Genomic DNA, 21815 nt, shown 5'->3' on the forward strand with positions numbered 1-21815 from the left:
GTTCTATAAATATAAGATCATATCGTCAGCAAAGAGGAAGAGTTTGACCTCCTTTGCTCCCATTTGGATGCCCTTTATTTCCTTCTCTTGTCTAATTGTATTGGTTAGAACTTCCAGCACTGTGTTGAATTGTAGTTGCGATAGAGGACAACCTTGTCCGGTTCCAGTTCTAAGTGGAAAAGTTTTCAATTTTACTCCATTCATTAAAATATTAGCTGTGGGTTTGTCCAATCAGTTTAAGAAATGTGCCATCTGGCTCAGTGCCCATAGCACAGAGGTTATGGTGCCAGCCACATGCACTGAGGATGCCAGGTTCGAACCTGGCCTGGGCCAGCTAAACAATAATGACAACTGCAACAAAAAAAAGCTGGGTGTGGGCGGCGCCTGTGGCTCAAGGAGTAGGGCGCCGGTCCCATATGCTGGAGGTGGCGGGTTCAAAGCCAGCCCCGGCCAAAAACCACAATTAAAAAAAAAAAAAAAAAGCTGGTGTTGTGGCAGGCGCCTGTAGTCACAGCTACTTGGGAGGCTGAGGCAAGAGAATCGCCTAAGCCCAAGAGCTGAAGATCGCTGTGAGCTGTGACACCATGGCACTCTATCGAGGGCGACAAAGTGAGACTCTGTCTCTAAAAAAAAAAAAGAAATGTGCTACCTATGCTTATATTTTCAGTGTTCTAATCAAAAAAGGATGTTGGATTTTGTCAAATGCTTTTTCTGCATCTATTGAGAGGATCACATGGTCTTTGTTTTTGCTTCTGTTGATATGGTGAATAATGTTTATGGACTTGTGTATATTAAACTGGAAGATCTTTTGAACCCAGGAGTTTGTGGTTGCCGCAAGCTAGGCTGATGCCACAGCACTCTATCTAGCCTGGGCTCTGTCTCAAAAAAAAAAAAAAAAAAAAGGCTCACCCCTGTAATCCTAGCACTCTGGGAGGCCTAGGCAGGTGGATTCCTTGAGCTTGGGAGTTTGAGACCAGCCTGAACAATAGCAAGACCTCATCTTACTAAAAATAGAAAAACTGAGGCAAGATGATCACTTGAACACATTCTTCTTAGTAAAGTATCACAAGAATGGAGAAGCCAAGAATCCAATATACTCAATTTTAGTATGAAATCAGTACAGGATTTAATACATGCCAACATAGAAAAACTCAAATGAATTCAAGGTGCAGGGCGGGTGAGGGTGGGCGATAGAACGAGGGAGCCAGAGAGGGGAGGCGAGAGGGGGATAGGTATGCTCCCACTTAAAGGGCACAATGTTAGAGTGTATGGCACACCCCTTGGGGGCAGGACATCATTATAAGAGGGACTTTACCTGACAAATGCTAACATTATAACATAATTCTTTGTACCCTCAATTAACCTGAAACAGTAATAATTAAAAAAAAAAAATGGGCGGTGCCTGTGGCTCAATGGGTAGGGCGCCGGCCCCATATGCCGAGGGTGCCGGGTTCAAACCCAGCCCCGGCCAAACTGCAACAAAAGAATAGCCTGGCGTTGTGGCGGGCACCTGTAGTCCCAGCTACTCAGGAGGCTGAGGCAAGAGAATTGCCTAAGCCCAGGAGTTGGAGGTTGCTGTGAGCTGTGGGATGTCACAGCACTCTATGGAGGGCGATAAAGTGAGACTCTGTCTCTAAAAAAAAAAAAAAAAAAAGGGCGGGGCCTGTGGCTCAGTCGGTAAGGCGCCGGCCCCATATGCCGAGGGTGGCGAGTTCAAACCCGGCCCCGGCCGAACTGCAACCAAAAAATAGGCGGCCGTTGTGGCGGGCGCCTGTAGTCCCAGCTGCTCAGGAGGCTGAGGCAAGAGAATCGCTTAAGCTCAGGAGCTGGAGGTTGCTGTGAGCTGTGTGAGGCCACGGCACTCTACTGAGGGCCATAAAGTGAGACTCTGTCTCTACAAAAAAAAAAAAAAAGACTATCACTTGAGCCCAAGAGCATGAGGTTGCTGTGAGCTATGATGACCCCCATGGCACTCTACTAAGGGAGCCAGAGTGAAACTCTGTCTCAAAAAAAAAAAAAAAAATTTAAGTATTTAATTTTCATCTTCCTTTCTTGGATCTGTTTAGCCTCTCAAATGAAATGAGATTTCTGTTTAAAAATATTGATGTTATTGTCTCTTGTAGAAGAAACTAATAAAGTGTCTGTACATGTGGAAAAAAAACAAAAAAAACAGAAAGCTACTTCTGTAATGTTCCCTTTCTCAGGAACCAGTTGCTAAGTTGACAAACTTGGAGTCATCCTTTGCCAGACTCTCCTTAACACCCTACAGTCAATCAATTAGCAATCCCTGCCTTGCCTACTTTCTAAAGGTATCTAGACTCTGGCCACACCCTTGTACTGCTGCTGCCACTACCCAAGGGAAGGCACCAGGGCCTCTGCCTGCGTCATTGTAGATGTTTTCTGTCTTGGGTTTGGGGGCTTTTTTCTATTGTGGTAGTGGTGTTTGTTTTAGAGATAGGGTCTCACTGCGTTGCCCAGGCTGTAGTGCAATAGTGCAATCACAGCTCACTGCATTCTCAAACTCCTGGGCTCAAGTGATCCTCCTGCCTTAGCCTTCTGACTAGCTGAGACTGCAGGTGTATGCCATCACGCTCAAATAACTCATTACAAATTTTGGAGAGACAGTATCTTTTTTTTTTTTAAGACGTAGTCTTATTATGTCGCCCTTGGTAGAGCGCCCTGGCATCACAGCTCATAGAAACCTCCGACTCCTGGGCTTAAGCAATTCTCTTGCCTCAGCCTCCCAAGTAGCTGGGACTACAGGCACCTGCCACAACGCCTGGCTATTTTTTGTTGCGGTTGTCATTGTTGTTTAGTTGGCCCAGGCTGGGTTTGAACCAGCCACCTTTGGTGTATGTGGCTAGCACCATAACCACTGTACCACGGGCGCCGAGCCGAGACAGGATCTTGCTATGTTGCCCAGGCTGGTCTTTTCTTTTTTTGAGACAGTCTGACTGTCACCCTCAGTAGAGTGCCATGGCATCATAGCTCACAGCAACCTCAAACTCTTGGGTTTAACCAATTCTTTTGCCTCAGCCTCCCTGGTAGCTAGGACTACAGACACCCGCCACAGCAACTGGCTATTTTTTTAGACACGAGGTCTCACTCTTGCTCAGGCTGGTATCAAACTCATGATCTCAGTCAATCTATCCACCTTGGCCTCCTAAAGTACTAGGATTATAGGCGTGAGCTACCTCGCCTGGCCCCCAGGCTGATCTTAAACTCCTGATCTCAAGCAACCCTCCTGCGTTGGCCTCCCCAAGTGCTAGGATTACAGTAGCCACCACACACGAACCCATTCTTAAACCTTTTGTCACCTCTCTCCATGGTAGCCTCACCACCCCTGTTGAAATATAAAGGAGAGTAGACACCACTCCCTTACTTGTTAAATCCCCAGTGACTGTCCATCTCAGTGGTAGAAAATACTAATCAACTCAGCATTTTCTGATAGAACCCTAGGCTGTCTCTCTTATCCACTGGGGTCCTCCTTGCTCACTCTGCTGCAGCCGTCCTGAGCTCTGTGATGCCTTTTCCTTTTTCCTGTGTCCCATGTTTTGGAAGCTCTTTCCCCAGATTAACCCCCTCCGAGCTCCTGGACTGAGGGCCTTGACTCCTTCTCAGAAAAGCTTCCCTGACCACACTATCAAAAATCATAATCTATAGCTCAGCAGCTAGGGCGCTGGCTATAGCCTGGGTCTGCCAAACAACAATGACAACTACAACCAAGAAATTCCCGGGCATTGTGGCAGGCTCCTGTAGTCTCAGCTACTTGGGAGGCTGAGGCAAGAGAATCGCTTAAACCCAAGAGTTGGAGGTTGTTGTGAGCAGTGACATCACAGCACTCTAGCCAGGGTGAAACAGTGAGACTGTCTCAAAAAAAAAAAAAAAAATGGGCAGCACCTGTGGCTCAAAGGAGTAGGACGCCAGCCCCCTATGCTGGAAGTGGTGAGTTCAAACCCATCCCCAGCCAAAAACTGCAAAAAAAAAAAAATCATAATCTCTGCTGGAAGCGGCTGGTTCATGCTTGTAGTCCCAGCTACTTAGGAGGCTAGAAGATCACTTTACTATATATATATATATATATATATTATTTTTTTTTTTTTTGTAGAGACAGAGTTTCACTTTATCATCCTTGGTAGAGTGTGCCGTGGCGTCACACAGCTCACAGCAACCTCCAACTCCTGGGCTTAGGCAATTCTCTTGCCTCAGCCTCTTGAGTAGCTGGGACTACAGGCATCTGCCACAATGCCCAGCTATTTTTTTGTTACAATTTGGCTGGGGCTGGGTTTGAACCTGCCACCCTCGGTATATGGGGCCGGCACCTTACCCATTGAGCCACAGGCACAGCCCTGGAAGATCACATTAGCCCAGAAGTTCAAGGCAGTGCTCCAGCCTGGTCAACAGGGCAAGACCCTGTGTCAAAAAAAAATAGATAATTACAACCTCCCCAACGTATATGCCCTATTCTCCCAGTGCTATTTTCAACCTGTATTTATCACTGCCTACTACAAAGTATATGTACAATTTATATATATATATATATATTCCGCTGCAGTTTCTGGCCAGGGCTGGGTTTGAACCTGCCACCTCCAGCATATGGGGCCGGTGCCCTACTCCTTTGAGCCACAGGTGCCGCCTACAATTTATATATTTTTGCCCACTAGACTGTAAGCAACATGAATGAAGGCACTTTGTGTTTTGTTTACTACTGTATCCTCAACTTCTAGAGCAATGTCAGTCATACCCTACATGCTAAATCTTTGTTAAATAAATAAGTAGTTGGCTCAGCGCCTGTAGCTCAAGTGGCTAAGAGCTCGTGGGTTTGAATCCAGCCTTGGCCTACCAAACAACAATGACAACTACAACCAAAAAATAGCCAGGTGTTGTAACGGGCACCCGTAGTCCCAGCTACTTGGGAGACTGAGGCTGTGATGCCACAGCACTCTACCCAGGGCGACGGCTTGAGGTTCTGTCTCAAAATACATAAATACATAAATAAATAAATAGTCTTAGCTATTATGAACATGATCCTTTGGGTATACAGCAGACTAACCCATTAATTCCAGGTTTTCCAAATACTTAATGAAACCCAAATTCAAATGATTTAACATTACCATGCAACGTATATGTGTATAGATTGAAAGAATAATTTTCTCAGCTATATTAATGCCTTCACCTCACCACAAAGGATAGGTTGTGATACTTTCTATGGCATTAACACATTTCATAGATTCTCAGGGCCATGCTTGTATTTCCACTTTAACATCTGTGAAATCAGATTGCTTCTCATCAATATGAATCAAGTTACATTTTTTTTCCAGCATACATTTTTATTTTATAGTGGTATCAAAAATAATGTCTCTTGGATCCTTTTTTTCTTTTTTTTTTGAGACAGAGTCTCACTATGTCTCCCTCAGTAGAGTGCTGTAGCATCACAGCTCACAGCAACCGCAAGCTCCCGGGCTTAAACAATTCTCTTACCTCAGCCTCCCAAGTAGCTGGGACTACAGGCGCCTGCCACAATGCCTGGCTATTTTGTTGTTGTTGTAGTTGTCATTGTTGTTTAGCAGGCCCAGCAGGGTTTGAACCCACCAGAGCAGGTGTATGTGGCCGGTGCCTTAACCACTGAGCTTGGAGTACCAAGCCTTTTGGAGGCTTTTTTAGTTCATAAGGGGAATTGGGTTTTCACAATTCTGTGTGATATGCCTCTTTGAAATCTTGTTACCTTGTCAGCATTTTATTCATCTGACATGAAAAAGAAAGAAAGAAAGAAAAAGACAGTGGCTCACGCCTGTAATCCCAGCACTCTGGGAGGCCAAGGCGGGCGGATCACCTAAGCTCAGGAGTTGGAGTCTAGCCTGAGCCAGAGCGAGACCCTGTCTCTAAAAATAGCCAGGTTGGGCAGCGCCTCTGGCTTAGTGAGTAGGGCACTGGTCCCATATACTAGGGGTGGTGGATTCGAACACAGGCCCAGCCAAACTGCAAAAAAAAAAATAGCTGGGCAGTGTGGCAGGCACCTGCAGTCCCAGCTACTTGGGAGGCTGTGGCAAGAGGATCACCTAAGCCCAAGAGGTGGGGGTTGCTGTGAGTTGTGATGCCACAGCACTCTACTGAGGACGACAGAGTAAGACTGTCTCTAAAAATAAATACATAAATAAAAATAGCCAGGTGTTGTGGCAGGCACTAGTCCCAGCTACCAGGGAGACTGAGGCAAGAGAATTGTTGCTGTAAGCTATGACACCATGGCACTCTACCAGGGGTGACATAGTGAGACTGTCTCAAAAAAAAAAAAAAAAAAAAAAGAAGAGAAAAGGAAAGGAAAAGAAATAATATACCTTATAATTGAAAGTATCTTAGGGTCAGTGAAAAATATTTTTTGACCAGCTGATTACAGCCCACTAAAATTATTTTACAGTTCACTAATGCATCCCCACCTGAATGTTGCCTGCCCCGTTTTTGCACAGCCAACAGCTAAGAATGTTTCTTTTTACATTTTTTTTTTTTTTTGAGACAGTCTCACTCAGTCACCCTGGGTACAGTGTCATAACTCACAGCAATCTCAAACTCTTTTTTTTTTAGAGACAGAGTCTCACTTTGTCACCCTTGGTAGAGTGCTGTAGTGTCACGGCTCACAGCAACCTCCAGCTCTTGGACTTAGGTTCTCTTTTCTCAGCCTCCCAAGGAGCTGGGACTACAGGTGCCTGCCACAACACCCAGCTATTTTTTTGTTGCAGTTTGGCAGGGCCAGGTTCGAACCTGCCACCCTCTGTATAGGGAGCCGGCGCCCTACTCACTGAGTCACAGGCACGGCATTGCCCAATCTCAAACTCTTGAGCTCAAGTGATTCTCTTGCCTCTTTTGAGACTACATGCAGCTGCTACAATAAAAGGCTATTTTTAGCGACGAGGTCTCACTCTGGCTAAGGCTGGTCTTGAACTTGTGAGCTCAAGCCATCCTCCTGCCCAGGCCTTCCAGACTGCTGGAATTATAGGCCACTGTGTCCAGCCTCTTCATATATTTTTAAGGATTTTTTCCCCTTTTTTCATTTGTTTGTTTGTTTGTTTGAAACAGTCTCACTATGTCGCCCTGGGTAGAGTGCCATGGCATTGCAGCTCACAGCAAACTCAAACTCTTGGGCTTAAGCAATTCTCTTGCCTCAGCCTCCCAAGTAGCTGGGACTACAGGTGCCCACCACAATGCCTAGCTATTTTTCTGTTGCAGTTGTTTTAGCTGGCCAGCGCCGGGTTCGAACCTGCCATCCTCGCTGTATGTGGCTGGCGCCGTAACCACTGTGCTATGGGCGCTAAGCCTCCTTTTTTCATTGTTAAGATTTTTTAACTTTTTTTTTTAATTTGGGGGAATGGAAAAAAACAAAGGAATAATTTTTTTTTTTTTGAGATGGTCTCACTATGTCACCCTTGGTAGAGTACTGTGGCGTCACAGCTCATGGCAACCTCAAACTCTAATGCTTAAGTAATTCTCTTGCCTCAGCCTCCCAAGTAGACTACAGGTGCCCACCACAATGCCCAGGTATTTCTGTTGTAGTTGTCATTGTTTTTTTTTTTAGCAGACCCGGGCAGGGGTGGAACCCTCCAGCCCTGGTGAATGTGGATGGCACCCTAACCACTGAGCAACGGGCACCAAGCCCTAAAGGAATAGTTTGTAACACAGGAAAATTGTGTTAAATTCAAAATTTCAATCTTCACAATTAAGTTCTGTTACAACATGGTCATGACTGCATGACTGCATTTCCCTACTAAAAATAGAAAAAGGGCTGGGTGAAGTGGCTCACGCCTGTAATCCCAGCACTCTGGGAGGTCCAGACAGGAGGATGGCTGCTGTTATAAGAGAGTGTAGGCCCAGTGGCAAGTCAACGTGGGAGGATCCCTTCGGGCCAGAAGTTTGAGAACAGACCAAACAACACAGGGGGGATTCTACTCCCCTACCCCACAAGTCTCTCTACACAAATTAGAAAAATTGGCCAGGTGTGGAGGCATGCACCCACCATAGTCCCAGCTACTGTGGAAGCTGATGCAGGAGGATCACTTCAGCCTGGGATTTTGAGGTTGCAGTGAGCTAATGACACCACTACACTCTAGTCTGGGGCAATAGAAGTAGATCTGGTCTCTAAAAAAAAAAAAAAGGAGAGAGAAGGCGTGGAGTACAGTAGTTCCTCCTTATTCTGGCCGGGAGGGTGGGATGGGGTGGGGGATGAGGGTGGAGTGGGACCTGGGGGTGGGGGAGAATATGTTCCAAAACCCTCAGTGGATGCCCGCAACTGCAGATAGTACAGAACTCTCCATATACTTTGTTTTTTCCTATCTGTATATACCAATGATAAAGTATAGTTTAATTTGTAAATTAGGCACAGTAAGGGATTAACGATAACAATATATTGGCTCCGTGCCTGTAGCTCAGAGGCTAGGGCTCCAGCCACATACACCAGAGCTGGCAGGTTCGAATCCAGCCCGGGCTTGCCAAACAACAATGACAACTACAACCAAAAAATAGCCATGTGTTGTGTAGTCCCAGCTATTTGGGAGGCTAAGGCAAGAGAATCAATTAACCCAAGAGTTCAAGGTTGCTGTGAGCTGTGACATCACAGTACTCTACAGAGGGCAACATAGTGAGACTCTGCCTCAAAAAAACAAGGGTGGGGGGTTCTAACCCTGCCCAGGACAGCTGAACGACTGCAACAACAACAAAAAATAGCCAGGCACTGTAGCAGGTGCCTGTAGTCCCAGCTACTTGTGAAGCTGTGGCATGAGAATCGCTTGAGCCCAAGACTTTGAGGTTGCTGTGAGCTGTGATGTCACAGCACTCTACTGAGGGCAACACAGTGAAACTCTGTCTCAAAAAAAAAAAAAAAAAGAGTTCAGGGCGGCTCCTGTGGCTCAGTCGGTAAGGCGCCGGCCCCATATACCGAGGGTGGCGGGTTCGAACCCGGCCCCGGCCAAACTGCAACCAAAAAATAGCCGGGCATTGTGGCGGGCGCCTGTAGTCCCAGCTACTCGGGAGGCTGAGGCAAGAGAATCGCTTAAGCCCAGGAGTTGGAGGTTGCTGTGAGCTGTGTGAGGCCATGGCACTCTACCCGAGGGCGGTACAGGGAGACTCTGTCTCTACAAAAAAAAAAAAAAAAAAAAAAGTTCAAGACTAGCCTGAGCAACAGTGAGACCCCCTTCCCTACTAAAATAGAAAAAGGGCTGGGTGAAGTGGCTCACGCCTGTAATCCCAGCACTCTGGGAGGCCTAGACAGGAGGATGGCTTAAGCCCAGAAGTTTGACTTTGCTGTCAGCTATGACACCATGGCACTCTGCCCAGGGCCATGGAGACTCTGTCTCAAAAAAAAAGTAACATGAGGGTTACTGGAAGATAGCACTGTGATACTGCTCTGCTTTATCTGATGTAATGACCCAGAAGGCTCCTCAGTGAGTAAAGGTGGGGGAGGGTGCAAAGCACAGAGTGCCTGGACACTGGTGTACTCTGGACAGGGAGGGCAGGTTTTAGTCCTCCATAGCTGGAGGGTGGATTCCAGTTCCAGACCAGGAAGAACTGACCAGATGGAGACCTCATCAGCTGTTCAGAAACAGTGCAGGTTCTAAAATGTATTTTTATTTCTGGAATTTTCCAACCCATACCTTCAGAGCCCAGATAACTGAAACCATGAAAAGCAAAGCCAGAGATAAAAGAGAAGCACTGTAGTTCAGGCCAAGCCTGCATGGCCCCAAACGCCTACTGTTTACTATCTAGCCCTTCACAGAAACTTTGCCAATCCTGGTTCTACAGAAACATTATAGGCAATACCAAATTTCTTAGCTCACCAGTTCCTAAAGTTGCCTGTCCAGATGATTCATGCAGATCAGTAATTTCCACTCAGCACCATAAGGGAGGGCGAAGCTGGCATGTCCTTATTCCACCTCCAGGAGAAATGTGTCCCCAGCACTGCAGCACTGTTTCCTGTGTGCATGTAAATGCAGGCTCGCTCTGCAAAGCCTTCTGAAGCTGGATCAGAAGTCCCACTCGTCTTTAAACCTGATATAATCTGATCTTTTTTCCAGTCACGTGTCTGAGCCAGGTTACCCTGATTGGAGTGTCCGCTGTTGTCCACAGTCATTGCTAAAAACCTTTCGTCCAATGGCTGCTCCAAGGAGGGAATGAGGGCTGGGCTTGAGGGCCAGGGCCAAGAGCTACCTTCCAGGGTGGCACAGCACCTTGTGGGAGTCCTCCCTTCCCACACTGTTGTTCAGGTCCCACCACCCTCCCTGTGGTGGGCCCGGAGCCAGGTGGGGTCAGCAGGGATGAGGTGTGAGAGGAGGTCCACACAGCTCTACCAAGGGAGCTTGAGCGGAAGTGAGGGGGTTAAACTGGCAGATGTTTTCCCAGGGGCTGGGAAGTGCTCCAGATCCCTCCAGCGATGGACAACTAAAACCTGCCCTCCCTTGTCCAGAGTGCACCAGTGGACTTGAGGATTCAGCTCCTGTGGGATTTCCGGGTACCCAAGCAGGGTCCTCACAGCTGTCTTTAATCTGTTTCCAGGGTTCAAGGTCATATCCTGGCTCCCACTCACTTCCCCCACTCACTTCCTCCTCCCCACCTTGGTCACTTGTCACTGTTTCTAGATTGAATCTTAGGCCTTCCTGCCCTCTGCCTTTACTGCCCTGCAATACAGATCTTGAGAAAAGAGAAAGCTTCCAGAGTCCCTTGATGGTCAAGAAATATTTGTATTTCCACCCATTCAAAAGCAACCAAGTCACAAAATGGAAACAAAAATTCAAGTTTTTTTTTTTTTTTTTTTTTTGTAGAGACAGAGTCTCACCTTATCGCCCTCGGTAGGGTGCCATGGCGTCACGCCGCTCACAGCAACCTCTAACTCCTGGGCTCAAGCGATTCTCCTGCCTCAGCCTCACAAGCAGCTGGGACTATAGGCGCCCACCACATCGCCCGGCTATTTTTTTGTTGCAGTTTGGCCGGGGCTGGGTTTGAACCCGCCACCCTTGGCATATGGGGCCGGCACCCTACCCGCTGAGCCACAGGCACCACCCTATTTTTGCAACTTTTCTTTCTTTTTTTTTAGACAGAGCCTCCAGCTGTTGCCCCAGGTAGAGTGCCATGGCGTCACAGCTCACAGCAACCTCCAACTCATGGGCTTAAGCGATTCTCTTGCCTCAGCCTCTCAAGTAGCTGGGACACAGGCACCCGCCACAACACCTGGCTATTTTTTTGTTGCAGTTTGGCTGGGGCCGGGTTTGAACCCACCACCCTCAGTATATGAGGCTGGCGCCCTACCCGCTGAGCCACAGGCACCGCCGAATTCAAGTTTGTTAAATGATCAACACGAATGTGTACATATAACAGTAAAATTCAAAGTCAACAGGTGGAAACGGGGAGGAGGGGATAGGTAAATTCACATCTAATGGGCACAGTCCACACTGTTAGGAATGGACACAATTACAACATTGCCTAGAATTCTGCAAAAGTAACATGTGTAACCAAAATGTTTGTATCTCCATAACGTCCTGAAATAAAAATAAAATATTTAAAAAATCCTACTTGCAGGCTTGGTGCCTGTGGCTCAAGCGGCTAAGGCGCCAGCCACATACACCTGAGCTGGTGGGTTTGAATCCAGCCCAGGCCCGCCAAACAACAATGACGACTGCAACCAAAAATAATAGCCGGGTGTTGTGGTGGTCACCTGTAGTCCCAGCTACTTGGGAGGCTGAGGCAGGAGAATCGCTTGAGCCCAGGAGTTAGAGGTTGCTGTGAGCTGTGATGCCACCACTCTCTACCCAGGGCAACAGCTTGAGCCTCTGTCTCAAAAAAAAAAAAAAAAAAAATTAAAAAATCTTACTTGGATCCAGGTGTGGTGGTTCACACCTATAATCCAAGTACTCTGGGAGGCCAAGGCAGGAGGATTGCTTGAAGCTAAGAGTTTGAGGTTCCTATGATGATGTGTACCCAGGGCAACTGAGTGAGACTCTGTCTCAAAAAAAAAAAAAATGTTAAAAGAAAAACATTCTGAGGTCAGCACCTGTAGCATGGTGGTTATGCCTTCGGCCACATATTCATACACCGAGGCTGGCAGGTTCAAACCCAGCCCAGGTCAGCTAAACAATGACAACAAAAAAATAGCTGGAAGTTGTGGCAGGCGACGGTAATCCCAGCTACTTGGGAGGCTGAGGCAAGAGAATCGCTTAAGCCCAAGAGTTGGAGGTTGCTGTGAGCTGTGACACTGCAGCACTCTACCAAGGGCAATAGAGTGAGACTCTGTCTAAAAAAAAAAAAAACAAAAAAACCCGACAAAGTAGCAAAGCATCATGGTGCATATCTGTGATCCCAGATATTCAGGAGACTGAGGCAGGAGGATCACTTCAGCCTGAGAGTTGGAGGTTGCAGTGAAGAGTGCAGCCCTAGGTCTTTAATCTTATCTGGGGGCTGTGGAAATGTTGCCTGAGAGCATTGTAATTAACCAGGCTCCCCTCCAAGAAAGCAGGCTAAAAGGAAGAGACAAAGCTTTAGTCCTTGCAGCAGTGACTGCCCTCCTGAGCTATCTGAACACAAAGCTCCCAAACTCTCAGCCACTCCCGTTACTTTGCCCTTTCCCACTGTGTTCCATCCACACTGCCTTTTTCTTTTTTTCTTTTTTGAGGCAGAGTCTCACTTTATCACCCTTGGTACAGTGCCCTAGCACCATAGCTCACAGCAACATCCAACTGCTGGGTTTAGGCAATTCTCTTGCCTCAGCCTCCCGAGTAGCTGGGACTTCAGGCGCCCTCCACAACACCCGGCTATTTTTTTGTTGCAGTTTGGCCGGGGCTGGGTTTGAACCCGCCACCCTTGGTATGTGGGGCCAGCGCCCTACCCACTGAGCAACAGGCACCGCCAGGCCCAGCCATTTTTAAGGACAGGGTCTCACTCTTGCTCCGGATGGTCTTGAACTGAGCTCAAGCAATCTACCTGCCTGGGCCTCATAGAGTGCTAGTGAGGGAGGATACTGGGGGAAAAAGTGAGGTCTAAGAGAGACCCCAAGGATACAGCTGTGAGGTCCTCCCTGTGGTGACTCATCTCTTAGGAATTTGTAGACCTAACTTCCTCGGACCTGAAAACTAACTCTTGGTTTGGCTTCTGTAAAAACCCGTGATTCTGACTCACCTGTGGCTCAAGTGGCTAAGGCGCCAGCCACATACACTTGAGCTGGCAGGTTCGAATCCAGCCAGGGCCCGCCAAACAACAATGACAGCTGCAACCAAAAAATAACCAGGCGTTGTGGCGGGTGCCTGTGATCCCAGATACTTGGGAGGCGGAGGCAGGAGAATCGCTTCAGCCCAGAAGTTGGAGGTTGCTGTGAGCTGTGATGTCACAGCACTCTACCCAGGGCAACAGCTTGAGGCTCTGTCTCAAAAAAGAAAAGCCTATGGTTCTATAAGAGCTGGAGCCTGGCCCCCACCCCTTCTTCTGCTTCATTAAAACTGACCCATGAGAAAGGTACCCGTGGGCTGGAACTTTTTGACTGGAAATAAAAAGGGAAAGACCAAGCCAGTCTGAAAGCCCGGCCATGTTGAATTCTTTTATGCCCTTTGCTACGCTGGCTGAATAAAAGCCTTTTTCCTCTTAAATAGAGTGTTTGGGTGTTCGCTTTCTCCACTGGGCCTCATTTTCCCACACTAGGATTACAGGCGTGAGCCTCCACGCCTTTCCTCACACTGCTCTTTTACATATCTTTGCAAGGACTTTTGCACAAGTGCCTCATTTCTGGATATTCTTCACCCAGACATCCTCTTGGCTTTCTTCCTGACATCCTCCAAGTCTCTATAGTAAGCTGCCTCTCAATAAGGATCAGCATATTTATCTGATTATTATTATTTTAAGGCTAATTGAAGTCTGTAACTAGTTGTGATCAGTTGTTTATACACTCCCCTGCACTCAGACCAGCCCAGATCACCCTATTTAAAATGGCCACTTTCCCCCCCCGGATAGAATCCTCTGTCTTTTTTTTCCTGCTAAATATGTATTTCTTCCCCCCCCCCCACAATTTTTGTTCTTACAGGTCATTGTTACTTTGTTGTGTTTATTGCCTGCCCTTCTTGCTGGAATTTAAATCCTGTAAAGGCAACACTTTTTTTTCATTCTTTTTTAATTTCAGATTGATGAGAGGGTACAAACCATACACATCACAGGTAAAAATCAGAGTTGTAGCTGTGTCCTACACCCAAGGACTGTGCCAAATATCCATGCACTGAACCCACTGGATGGGAAGCTACTAAGCCCCCTCCTCTCCTTCCCCCTTCTTGAGAAAAATTGAGATTTTTCTCTCCTGTGGGTCTGTGATTGTTAATCTCCTGGTTTCAAATCGATATTTAATACATGTAATAATTATGTTTCCTTTTTTTTTTTTTGAGACAGAGTCTCACTATGTCACCCTAGGTAGAGTGCTGTGGCATCACAGCTCACAGCAACCTCAAACTCTTGGGCTTAAGTGTTTCTCTTGCCTCAGCCTCCTGAGTAGCTGGGACTACAGGCACCCATCACAATGCCCAGCTATTCTTTTGTTTCAGTTGTCATTGATGTTTAGCTGGACGGGCCAGGTTCGAACCTGCCACCCTCACTGCATGTAGTCAGCGCTGTAACCACTATGCTATGGGCACCACCCAATACTTATTTTTTGTTTTTGTTTTTGTTTTTGTAGAGACAGAGTCTCACTGTACCGCCCTCGGGTAGAGTGCCATGACGTCACACGGCTCACAGCAACCTCTAACTCTTGGGCTTACGCGATTCTCTTGCTTGAGCCTCCCAAGCAGCTGGGACTACAGGTGCCCACCACAACACCCTGCTATTCTTTTTTTGCAGTTTGGCCAGGGCTGGATTTGAACCGGCCACCCTCGGCATATGGGGCCGGCTCCCTACTCACTGAGCCACAGGTGCTGCCCAATACTTATTTTTTCAATATCATGTTTTTTTGTTCTGAGACAGAGTCTCACTCTGTCACCCTAGGTAGAGCGCTATGGAGTCATAGCTCACAGCAACCTCAAACTCTTGGGCTTAAGAGATTCTCTTGCTGGCTCCACACCTGTGGCTCAAGAGGCTAGGGCGCCAGTCACATACACCTGAGCTGGCGGGTTTGAATCCAGCCCAGACCAGCCAAACAACAATGACAGCTGAAACAACAACAAAAAAATAGCCAGGTGTTGTGGCAGGTGCCTGTGGTCCCAGCTACTTGGGAGGCGGAGGCAGGAGAATCGCTTCAGCCCAGAAATTGGAGGTTGCTGTGAGTTGTGATGCCACAGCACTCTACCCAGGGCAACAGCTTGAGACTCTGTCTCAAAAAAAAAAAAGAGAGAGATTCTCTTGCCTCAGCCTCCCAGGTAGCTGGGACTACAAGCGCCCACCACAATGTCTGGCTAATTATCATGATATTTTACTTCGGAAAATATTCTCCGGATCCACCAAGACTGTTAAAAAGATGCAAAATTTCCATCTTTTTTTCAGGGATAAATAATATTCCATGCTGTACATAAACCATTAATCCATTGACGTGTTGATGGGCACTTGGGCTGTTTCCACATCTTTGCAATTGTAAATTGAGCAGCTATGAACACTCTAGTTGCTAAGTGTAAATGTCACTATGATGGACGGGGCACAGTGGCTCATGTCTATAATCCTAGCACTCTGGGAGGCCGAGGAAGGTGGATTGCTTGAGCTCAGGAATTCGAGACCAGTCTGAACAAGAGAGAGACTTTATCTCTAAAAATAGCCAAGGCTTGGCGCCTGTAGCTCAGCGGCTAGGGCGCCAGCAGCTCAGCGGCTAGGGCGCCAGCCACATACACAGGAGCTGGCAGGTTTAAATCCAGCCCAGACCTGCCAAACAACAATGACAACTAGAACCAAAAAATAGCTGGATGTTGTGGTGGACGCCTGTCGTCCCAGCCACTTGGGAGGCTGAGGCAAGAGAATCGCTGAAGGCCAAGAGTTGGAGGTTGCTGTGAGATGTGATGCTACAGCACTTTACTCAGGGCAACATAGTGAGATTCTGTCTCAAAAAAAAAAATAAAATTGGGTGGCGCCTGTGGCTCAGTGAGTAGGGTGCCAGTCCCATATGCCGAGGGTGGCGGGTTCAAACCCAGCCCCGGCCAAACTGCAACAAAAAAAATAGCCGGGAGTTATGGCGGGCGCCTGTAGTCCCAGCTACTCGGGAGGCTGAGGCAGGAGAATCGCTTAAGCCCAGGAGTTGGAGGTTGCTGTGAGCCGTGTGACGCCACGGCACTCTACCCGAGGGCCATAAAGTGAGACTGTCTCTACAAAAAAAAAAAAAAAATTCCCATTCTGCCAGGCATGCGTCCAATCTCAGTGACATCAGAGGCTGGGGGAGGGGACGATAGCTGGAGGATGCAGCGAGCTATGATGGCACCACTATCCTAGCCTGGGCAAAAGAGTGAGACCTCATCTTGAAAGAGAGAAAAAGAAGGGAGGGAAGGAATTCCCATTCTTTGATGAACCTCTGGATCATCTGGTCACTCCAAGTTTTAATTAACTGGTCTAAGGGTTTGTCTGGTTCTTTGCTTTCCTCTTCCTCCTTTCCTTCTTGGGGGTTTCTGGTAATTTCAGAAATTTCACTTTCACCTTTATCCCTGAGATTCTTTTCACCACAGCCATGGGACCTAACCGAGGGTCCACAGAGAACTGGAACATATTCTGCCCTAATGGAATCCAAGAGAAGTGTTGCAGAGGGAATGCTCTGGAAAAAAAAATGGTAATAATATTTTTTCTTTTCTTTTCTTTTTTTTTTTTTTTGAGACAGAGTCTCACTATATCAACCTGGGTAGAGTGCCGTAGTGTCATAGCTCACAGCAACCTCCAACTCTTGGGTTTAAGCGATTCTCTTGCCTCAGCCTCCCAAGTAGCTGGGACTATAGCCACCTGCCACAATGCTCGGCTGTTTTTTGGTTGTAGTTGTCACTGTTGTTTGGCAGGCCGGGCTGGATTCAAACCCTCCAGCTCCCGGGTACGTGTCTGGCGCTCTAGCCGCTGAGCTACAGGTGCTGAGCCAATAAAAATATTTTCTGTCTCCCCAACTTTTGGAGAACTGAAACCTGTATCCCTGCCTCAGGGCGGTGCTTGGGAGTTGCAGGGAGTCTTTTCTGTTATTTGTGCCACAGGAGTTATCTCAAGGGAATCATCTGGGCAGAGGTCACAATACCTTCTTAGCTGAAGATAAAATGGGTGGAGGTCCCCTTAGTCAAACATAAGATGAATCCAGGCTGAGGTCATGAGATTGGCCCAAGATGGGATTATGGGGCCAGAACCTTTAAAAGCGCCTATCTTCAGCTCAGAAGCAGGAAGTTGGATTTTGAGACCATTGTCTGCCATTTTCCTCCTTTGCCAGCAAAGTAATAAACTTTTCTTTCCTTCTCCTTAAGCCACTTATCTCTCTTTCTGATGGAGCTTTGGAGGACAATTGTAAAACTTTCAGTGACAGGAGGTGCCCAAGTGTGGAGATGTGCCTGTTCCTCTCTGCTTCCAGCATCTCTCCCCCCACATCCTATTTTTTAAAATGTTTATTTTTATTTTGTAGAGATGGGGTCTTGCTATGTTGCACAGGCTGGTCTCAAATTCCTAGCCTAAAGCAATCCTCCTGCCTTAGCCTTTCAATGTATTGGGATTACTGCTGGGAGCCACTGTGACCAGTCTCCCATGTCCTTTATCATGCCCTCCTATGCATTTTCTCTCTAATGTGCTTTCTGACACACGATGTCCTAGTATATCTTATACTTTAACTGCTTCAGATCTGAAATTGGCCATGTCTCTAAGGAGCTCTGGTTCTTTTTTTTTTTTTTTTTGTAGAGACAGAGTCTCACTTTATGGCCCTCGGTAGAGTGCCGTGGCCTCACACAGCTCACAGCAACCTCCAACTCCTGGGCTTAAGCGATTCTCTTGCCTCAGCCTCCCGAGTAGCTGGGACTACAGGCACCCGCCACAACGCCTGGCTATTTTTTGGTTGCAGTTTGGCCGGGGCCGGGTTTGAACCCGCCACCCTCGGTATATGGGACCGGCGCCTTACCGACTGAGCCACAGGCACCACCCGGAGCTCTGGTTCTTATTAGTGGATGTAAGAGTATTTAAAAACCAAGAACTTGGCTTGGTGCTTATAGCACAGTGGTTACAGCGCCAGCCCCAAACACTGAGGGTGGCGGGTTTGATCCCAGCCCAGGCCAGCTAAACAATTGCAACAAAAAAATAGCTGGGCGTGGGTGGTGCCTGTGGCTCAGTGGGTAGGGCACTGGCCCCATATACCAAGGGTAGCTGGTTCGAACCCAGCCCCTGCCAAACTGCAACAAAAAAATAGCCAGGCGTTGTGGCGGGCGCCTGTAGTCCCAGCTACTAGAGGCCTAAGCCCAGGAGTTGGGGTTGGAGCTGTGAGCTGTGACACTGTGGTACTCTAGAGGTTGCTATGAGCTGTGATGCCATGGCACTCTACCAAGGGCGACAAAGTAAGACTCTGTCTCAAAAAAAATAATAAATAATAAATAAATAAATATACATTTATGGTCAACTGATCTTCAACAAAGGTGCCAAGATCACACAATGTGGAAAGTATAATCTCTTCAATAAATGGTGCTGGGAAAACTAGTCATCCACAGGCAGATTCATGAAACTGGACACTTAGTTCATTCCATATACAAAAATCAAGTCAAAATGGATTAAAGGCTTAAATATAAGGTCTGAAACTGAAAAACTGCTACAAGAAAACATAAGGAAAGGATTGCTGACATTAATCTTGGCAAAAATTCTTGTATATGACCCCAAAAACATAGGCAACAAAAGCAAAAATAGACTAACGAGACTGCATCAAACTATCATAAAAAGCTTCTGCACAGCAATCAACAGAGTGAAAAGGCAACCTACAGGTTGAAAACCATGTATCTACAGGGGATTAATAGCCAAAATATATAAGGAACTCAAACAACTGAATAGCAATAAAACAGATAACGTCATTAAAAATGGGCAAAGGACCTAAGTAATACTTCTCAAAAGGAGCCCTCTAGGCTTGGCGCTCATAGCACAGTGGTTATGGTGCCAATGACATACACCAAGGCTGGTGGGTTTGAACCCAGGCCAGCTAAACAACAATGACAACTGCTGGGCGGCGCCTGTGGCTCAGTGAGTAGGGCGCCAGCCCCATATGCCGAAGATGGTGGGTTCAAACCCAGCCCCCGCCAAACTACAACAAAAAAATAGCCGGGCGTTGTGGTGGGCGCCTGTAGTCCCAGCTGCTTGGGAGGCTGAGGCAAGAGAATCACTTAAGTCCAAGAGTTTGAGCCTGCTGTGAGCTGTGACGCCACAGCACTCTACCAAGGGCGACATAGTGAGACTCTGTCTTAAAAAAAAAAAACGGGTGGCGCCTGTGGCTCAGTGAGTAGGGCGCCGGCCCCATATGCCGAGGGTGGCGGGTTCAAACCCAGCCCCAGCCAAACTGCAACAAAAAAATAGCCGGTGTTGTGGCGGGTACCTGTAGTCTCAGCTACTTGGGAGGCTGAGGCAAGAGAATTGCCTAAGCCCAAGAGCTGGAGGTTGCTGTGAGTCCTGTGACGTCATGGCACTCTACCGAGGGTGGTAAAGTGAGACTCTGTCTCTACAAAAAAAAAAAAGTTAAAAAAAAACCCTACTATATCCTCCCATGTACTTTAAATCCTGTCTAGATTACCTGTAATAGCTAATATACAATGCAAATGCTATGTAAATAGTTGTTGCATTTCTTTTTTGAATTTATATATTTTATTATTGTATTGTTATTTATTGATTTATTTGTTTACGTTAACAAAATATTTTCCATCCACATTCAGTGGAATCTATAATCCACAAATACAGAGGGCCAACTATATGTAATTTTTGCAAGGTAAGTAAATTCGTAGTTTTTTCTTTCCTTGTTTTTGGTTTTTGTTCTGTTTTGAGACAGGGTCTTATTCCGTCAGTTCTGGTGGAGTATAGTGGTATCATCACAGCTCCCCCAAATGCCCAAATCCTAGGCTTAAGTGATCTTCCTGCCTTAGCTCCCCAAGTAGCAGGGACCGCAGTTGTAAGCCACCACACTTGGCTACTTTTCTTATTTTTTATAGAGATGGAATCTTGCTCTTAATCTCAGACTTCTGGCCTTCAGTGATCCTCCCTTGGCCTTGTAAATTGGTAGGATTACAGTTCTGAGCTACTGAATCCAGTCCAAGGCATATAATCTAAAAGGTGTAAGCATGGGGCTTCCATCTGGCAACATATTAGAATTGCCCAGAGAGCTTTTGGAAATACCAGTGCCCAACCTCACCCCACAAGCCAATTAGATTAGAATTTACGGTAATTCTTGTCCAGATCCTGAATGGCCATGAGAACAGTTGGTGGGGGTGGAGGGGAAGTTCCTCTTCCTGCCTACCACTCCACAGGAGAAAGGCTTTCTTTTTTTTTTGTAGAGACAGAGTCTCATTTTATGGCCCTCGGTAGAGTGCCGTGGCCTCACACAGCTCACAGCAACCTCCAACTCCTGGGCTTAAGCGATTCTCTTGCCTCAGCCTCCCGAGTAGCTGGGACTACAGGCGCCCGCCACAACGCCCGGCTATTTTGACAAAATTTGTTTTAAAGTCACCCCTTGACACGGATGCCTATCTGTGGAGCTATTGACCTTTATTTATTTATTTTTTGCAGTTTTTGGCCGGGGCTGGGTTTGAACCTGCTGTTGGCCTTGGGAAGAGTGCTGTGGTGTCACAGCTCACAGCAAACTCAAACTCTTGGACTTAAGTGATTCTCTTGCTACAGCCTCCCAAGTAGCTGGGACTACAGGCGCCCACCATAACGCTGGGCTATTTTTTGGCTACAGTTGTCATTGTAGCCAGCAGGCTCGGTCTGGGTTCAAACTCGCCAGCTCCGATGTATGTGGTTGGCACCCTAACCGTTGAGCTATAGGTGCAGAGCCCTGAGGCTGGTTTTGAACTCCAGACCTCAAGCTATCTTCCTGCCTCAGCCTCCCAGACTGCTATGATTACTGGCATGAGACACTGCTCCTGGCCATAGTGCTTGATTTGCTCCTGGCCATAGTGTTTGATTCTCTTCATTTTCTGAGGATGAAATCATTGGTGAACTACTGAGTATGTCCTATACAAATCTTCCTGTCACAATGAATTACAAAAACAAACCTTTTTAGTGCCGAGTACAGCTGAAGAATGACTTGGCGTGGTGGTTAATGCCTGTAATCCTACCCTTCTGGGAGGCTGAGGTGGGTGCATTGCCTAAGCTCAGGAGTTCTAGACCAGGCTGAACAAGAGCAAGACCCTGTCTCTAAATGTAGCGGGGGGTAGGGTGGTGGGGTGAGGGGGTGGACAACTGTAGTCCCAGCCACTTGGGAGGCTGAGGCAAGAGAATCACTTTGAGTCCAAGAGTTTGTGGTTGATGTGAGCTGCAACTCCACTCTACCAAGGGCGACAAAGTAAAACTATCTCAAAAAAAAAAGGCTCGGCAACCATAGCACAGTGGTGTGGTTACAGCTCCAGCCACATACACAGATGGTAGCAGGTTTGAACCTGACCCAGGCCAGCTAAACAACAATGACAACTGCAATAAAAAATAGCCCGACATTTTGGTGGACACCTGTAGCCCCAGTTACTTGGGAGGCTGAGGCAAGAGAATTACTTAAGCCCAACAGCATGAGGTTGCTTGCTATGAGCTGTGACGCCACGGCACTCTACCGAGGGCAACATAGTGAGGCTCTGTCTCAAAAAACAAAACCAAAAAGAATGAATTGTAAATGAATATTGCCTGCTCAGATATCCACGAAAGTACCT

At 47.1% G+C, this 21815-nt stretch overlaps 1 non-coding gene and 1 gene segment (V, D, J or C); both read left to right on the forward strand.

Annotated features, from left to right (window-relative positions):
• The window catches only part of LOC128584904 (probable non-functional immunoglobulin lambda variable 1-50), a 685263-nt gene that overhangs the window by 478305 nt on the left and 185143 nt on the right, over window positions 1-21815 (forward strand).
• On the forward strand, window positions 5653-5751 carry LOC128585302 (small nucleolar RNA U13). Its single transcript, XR_008380015.1, has one exon. It is a non-coding gene; the product is annotated as a small nucleolar RNA U13 (small nucleolar RNA).

Source organism: Nycticebus coucang, chromosome 4, assembly GCF_027406575.1.
Source record: "Nycticebus coucang isolate mNycCou1 chromosome 4, mNycCou1.pri, whole genome shotgun sequence".
NCBI classification, from domain to species: Eukaryota; Metazoa; Chordata; class Mammalia; order Primates; family Lorisidae; genus Nycticebus; species Nycticebus coucang.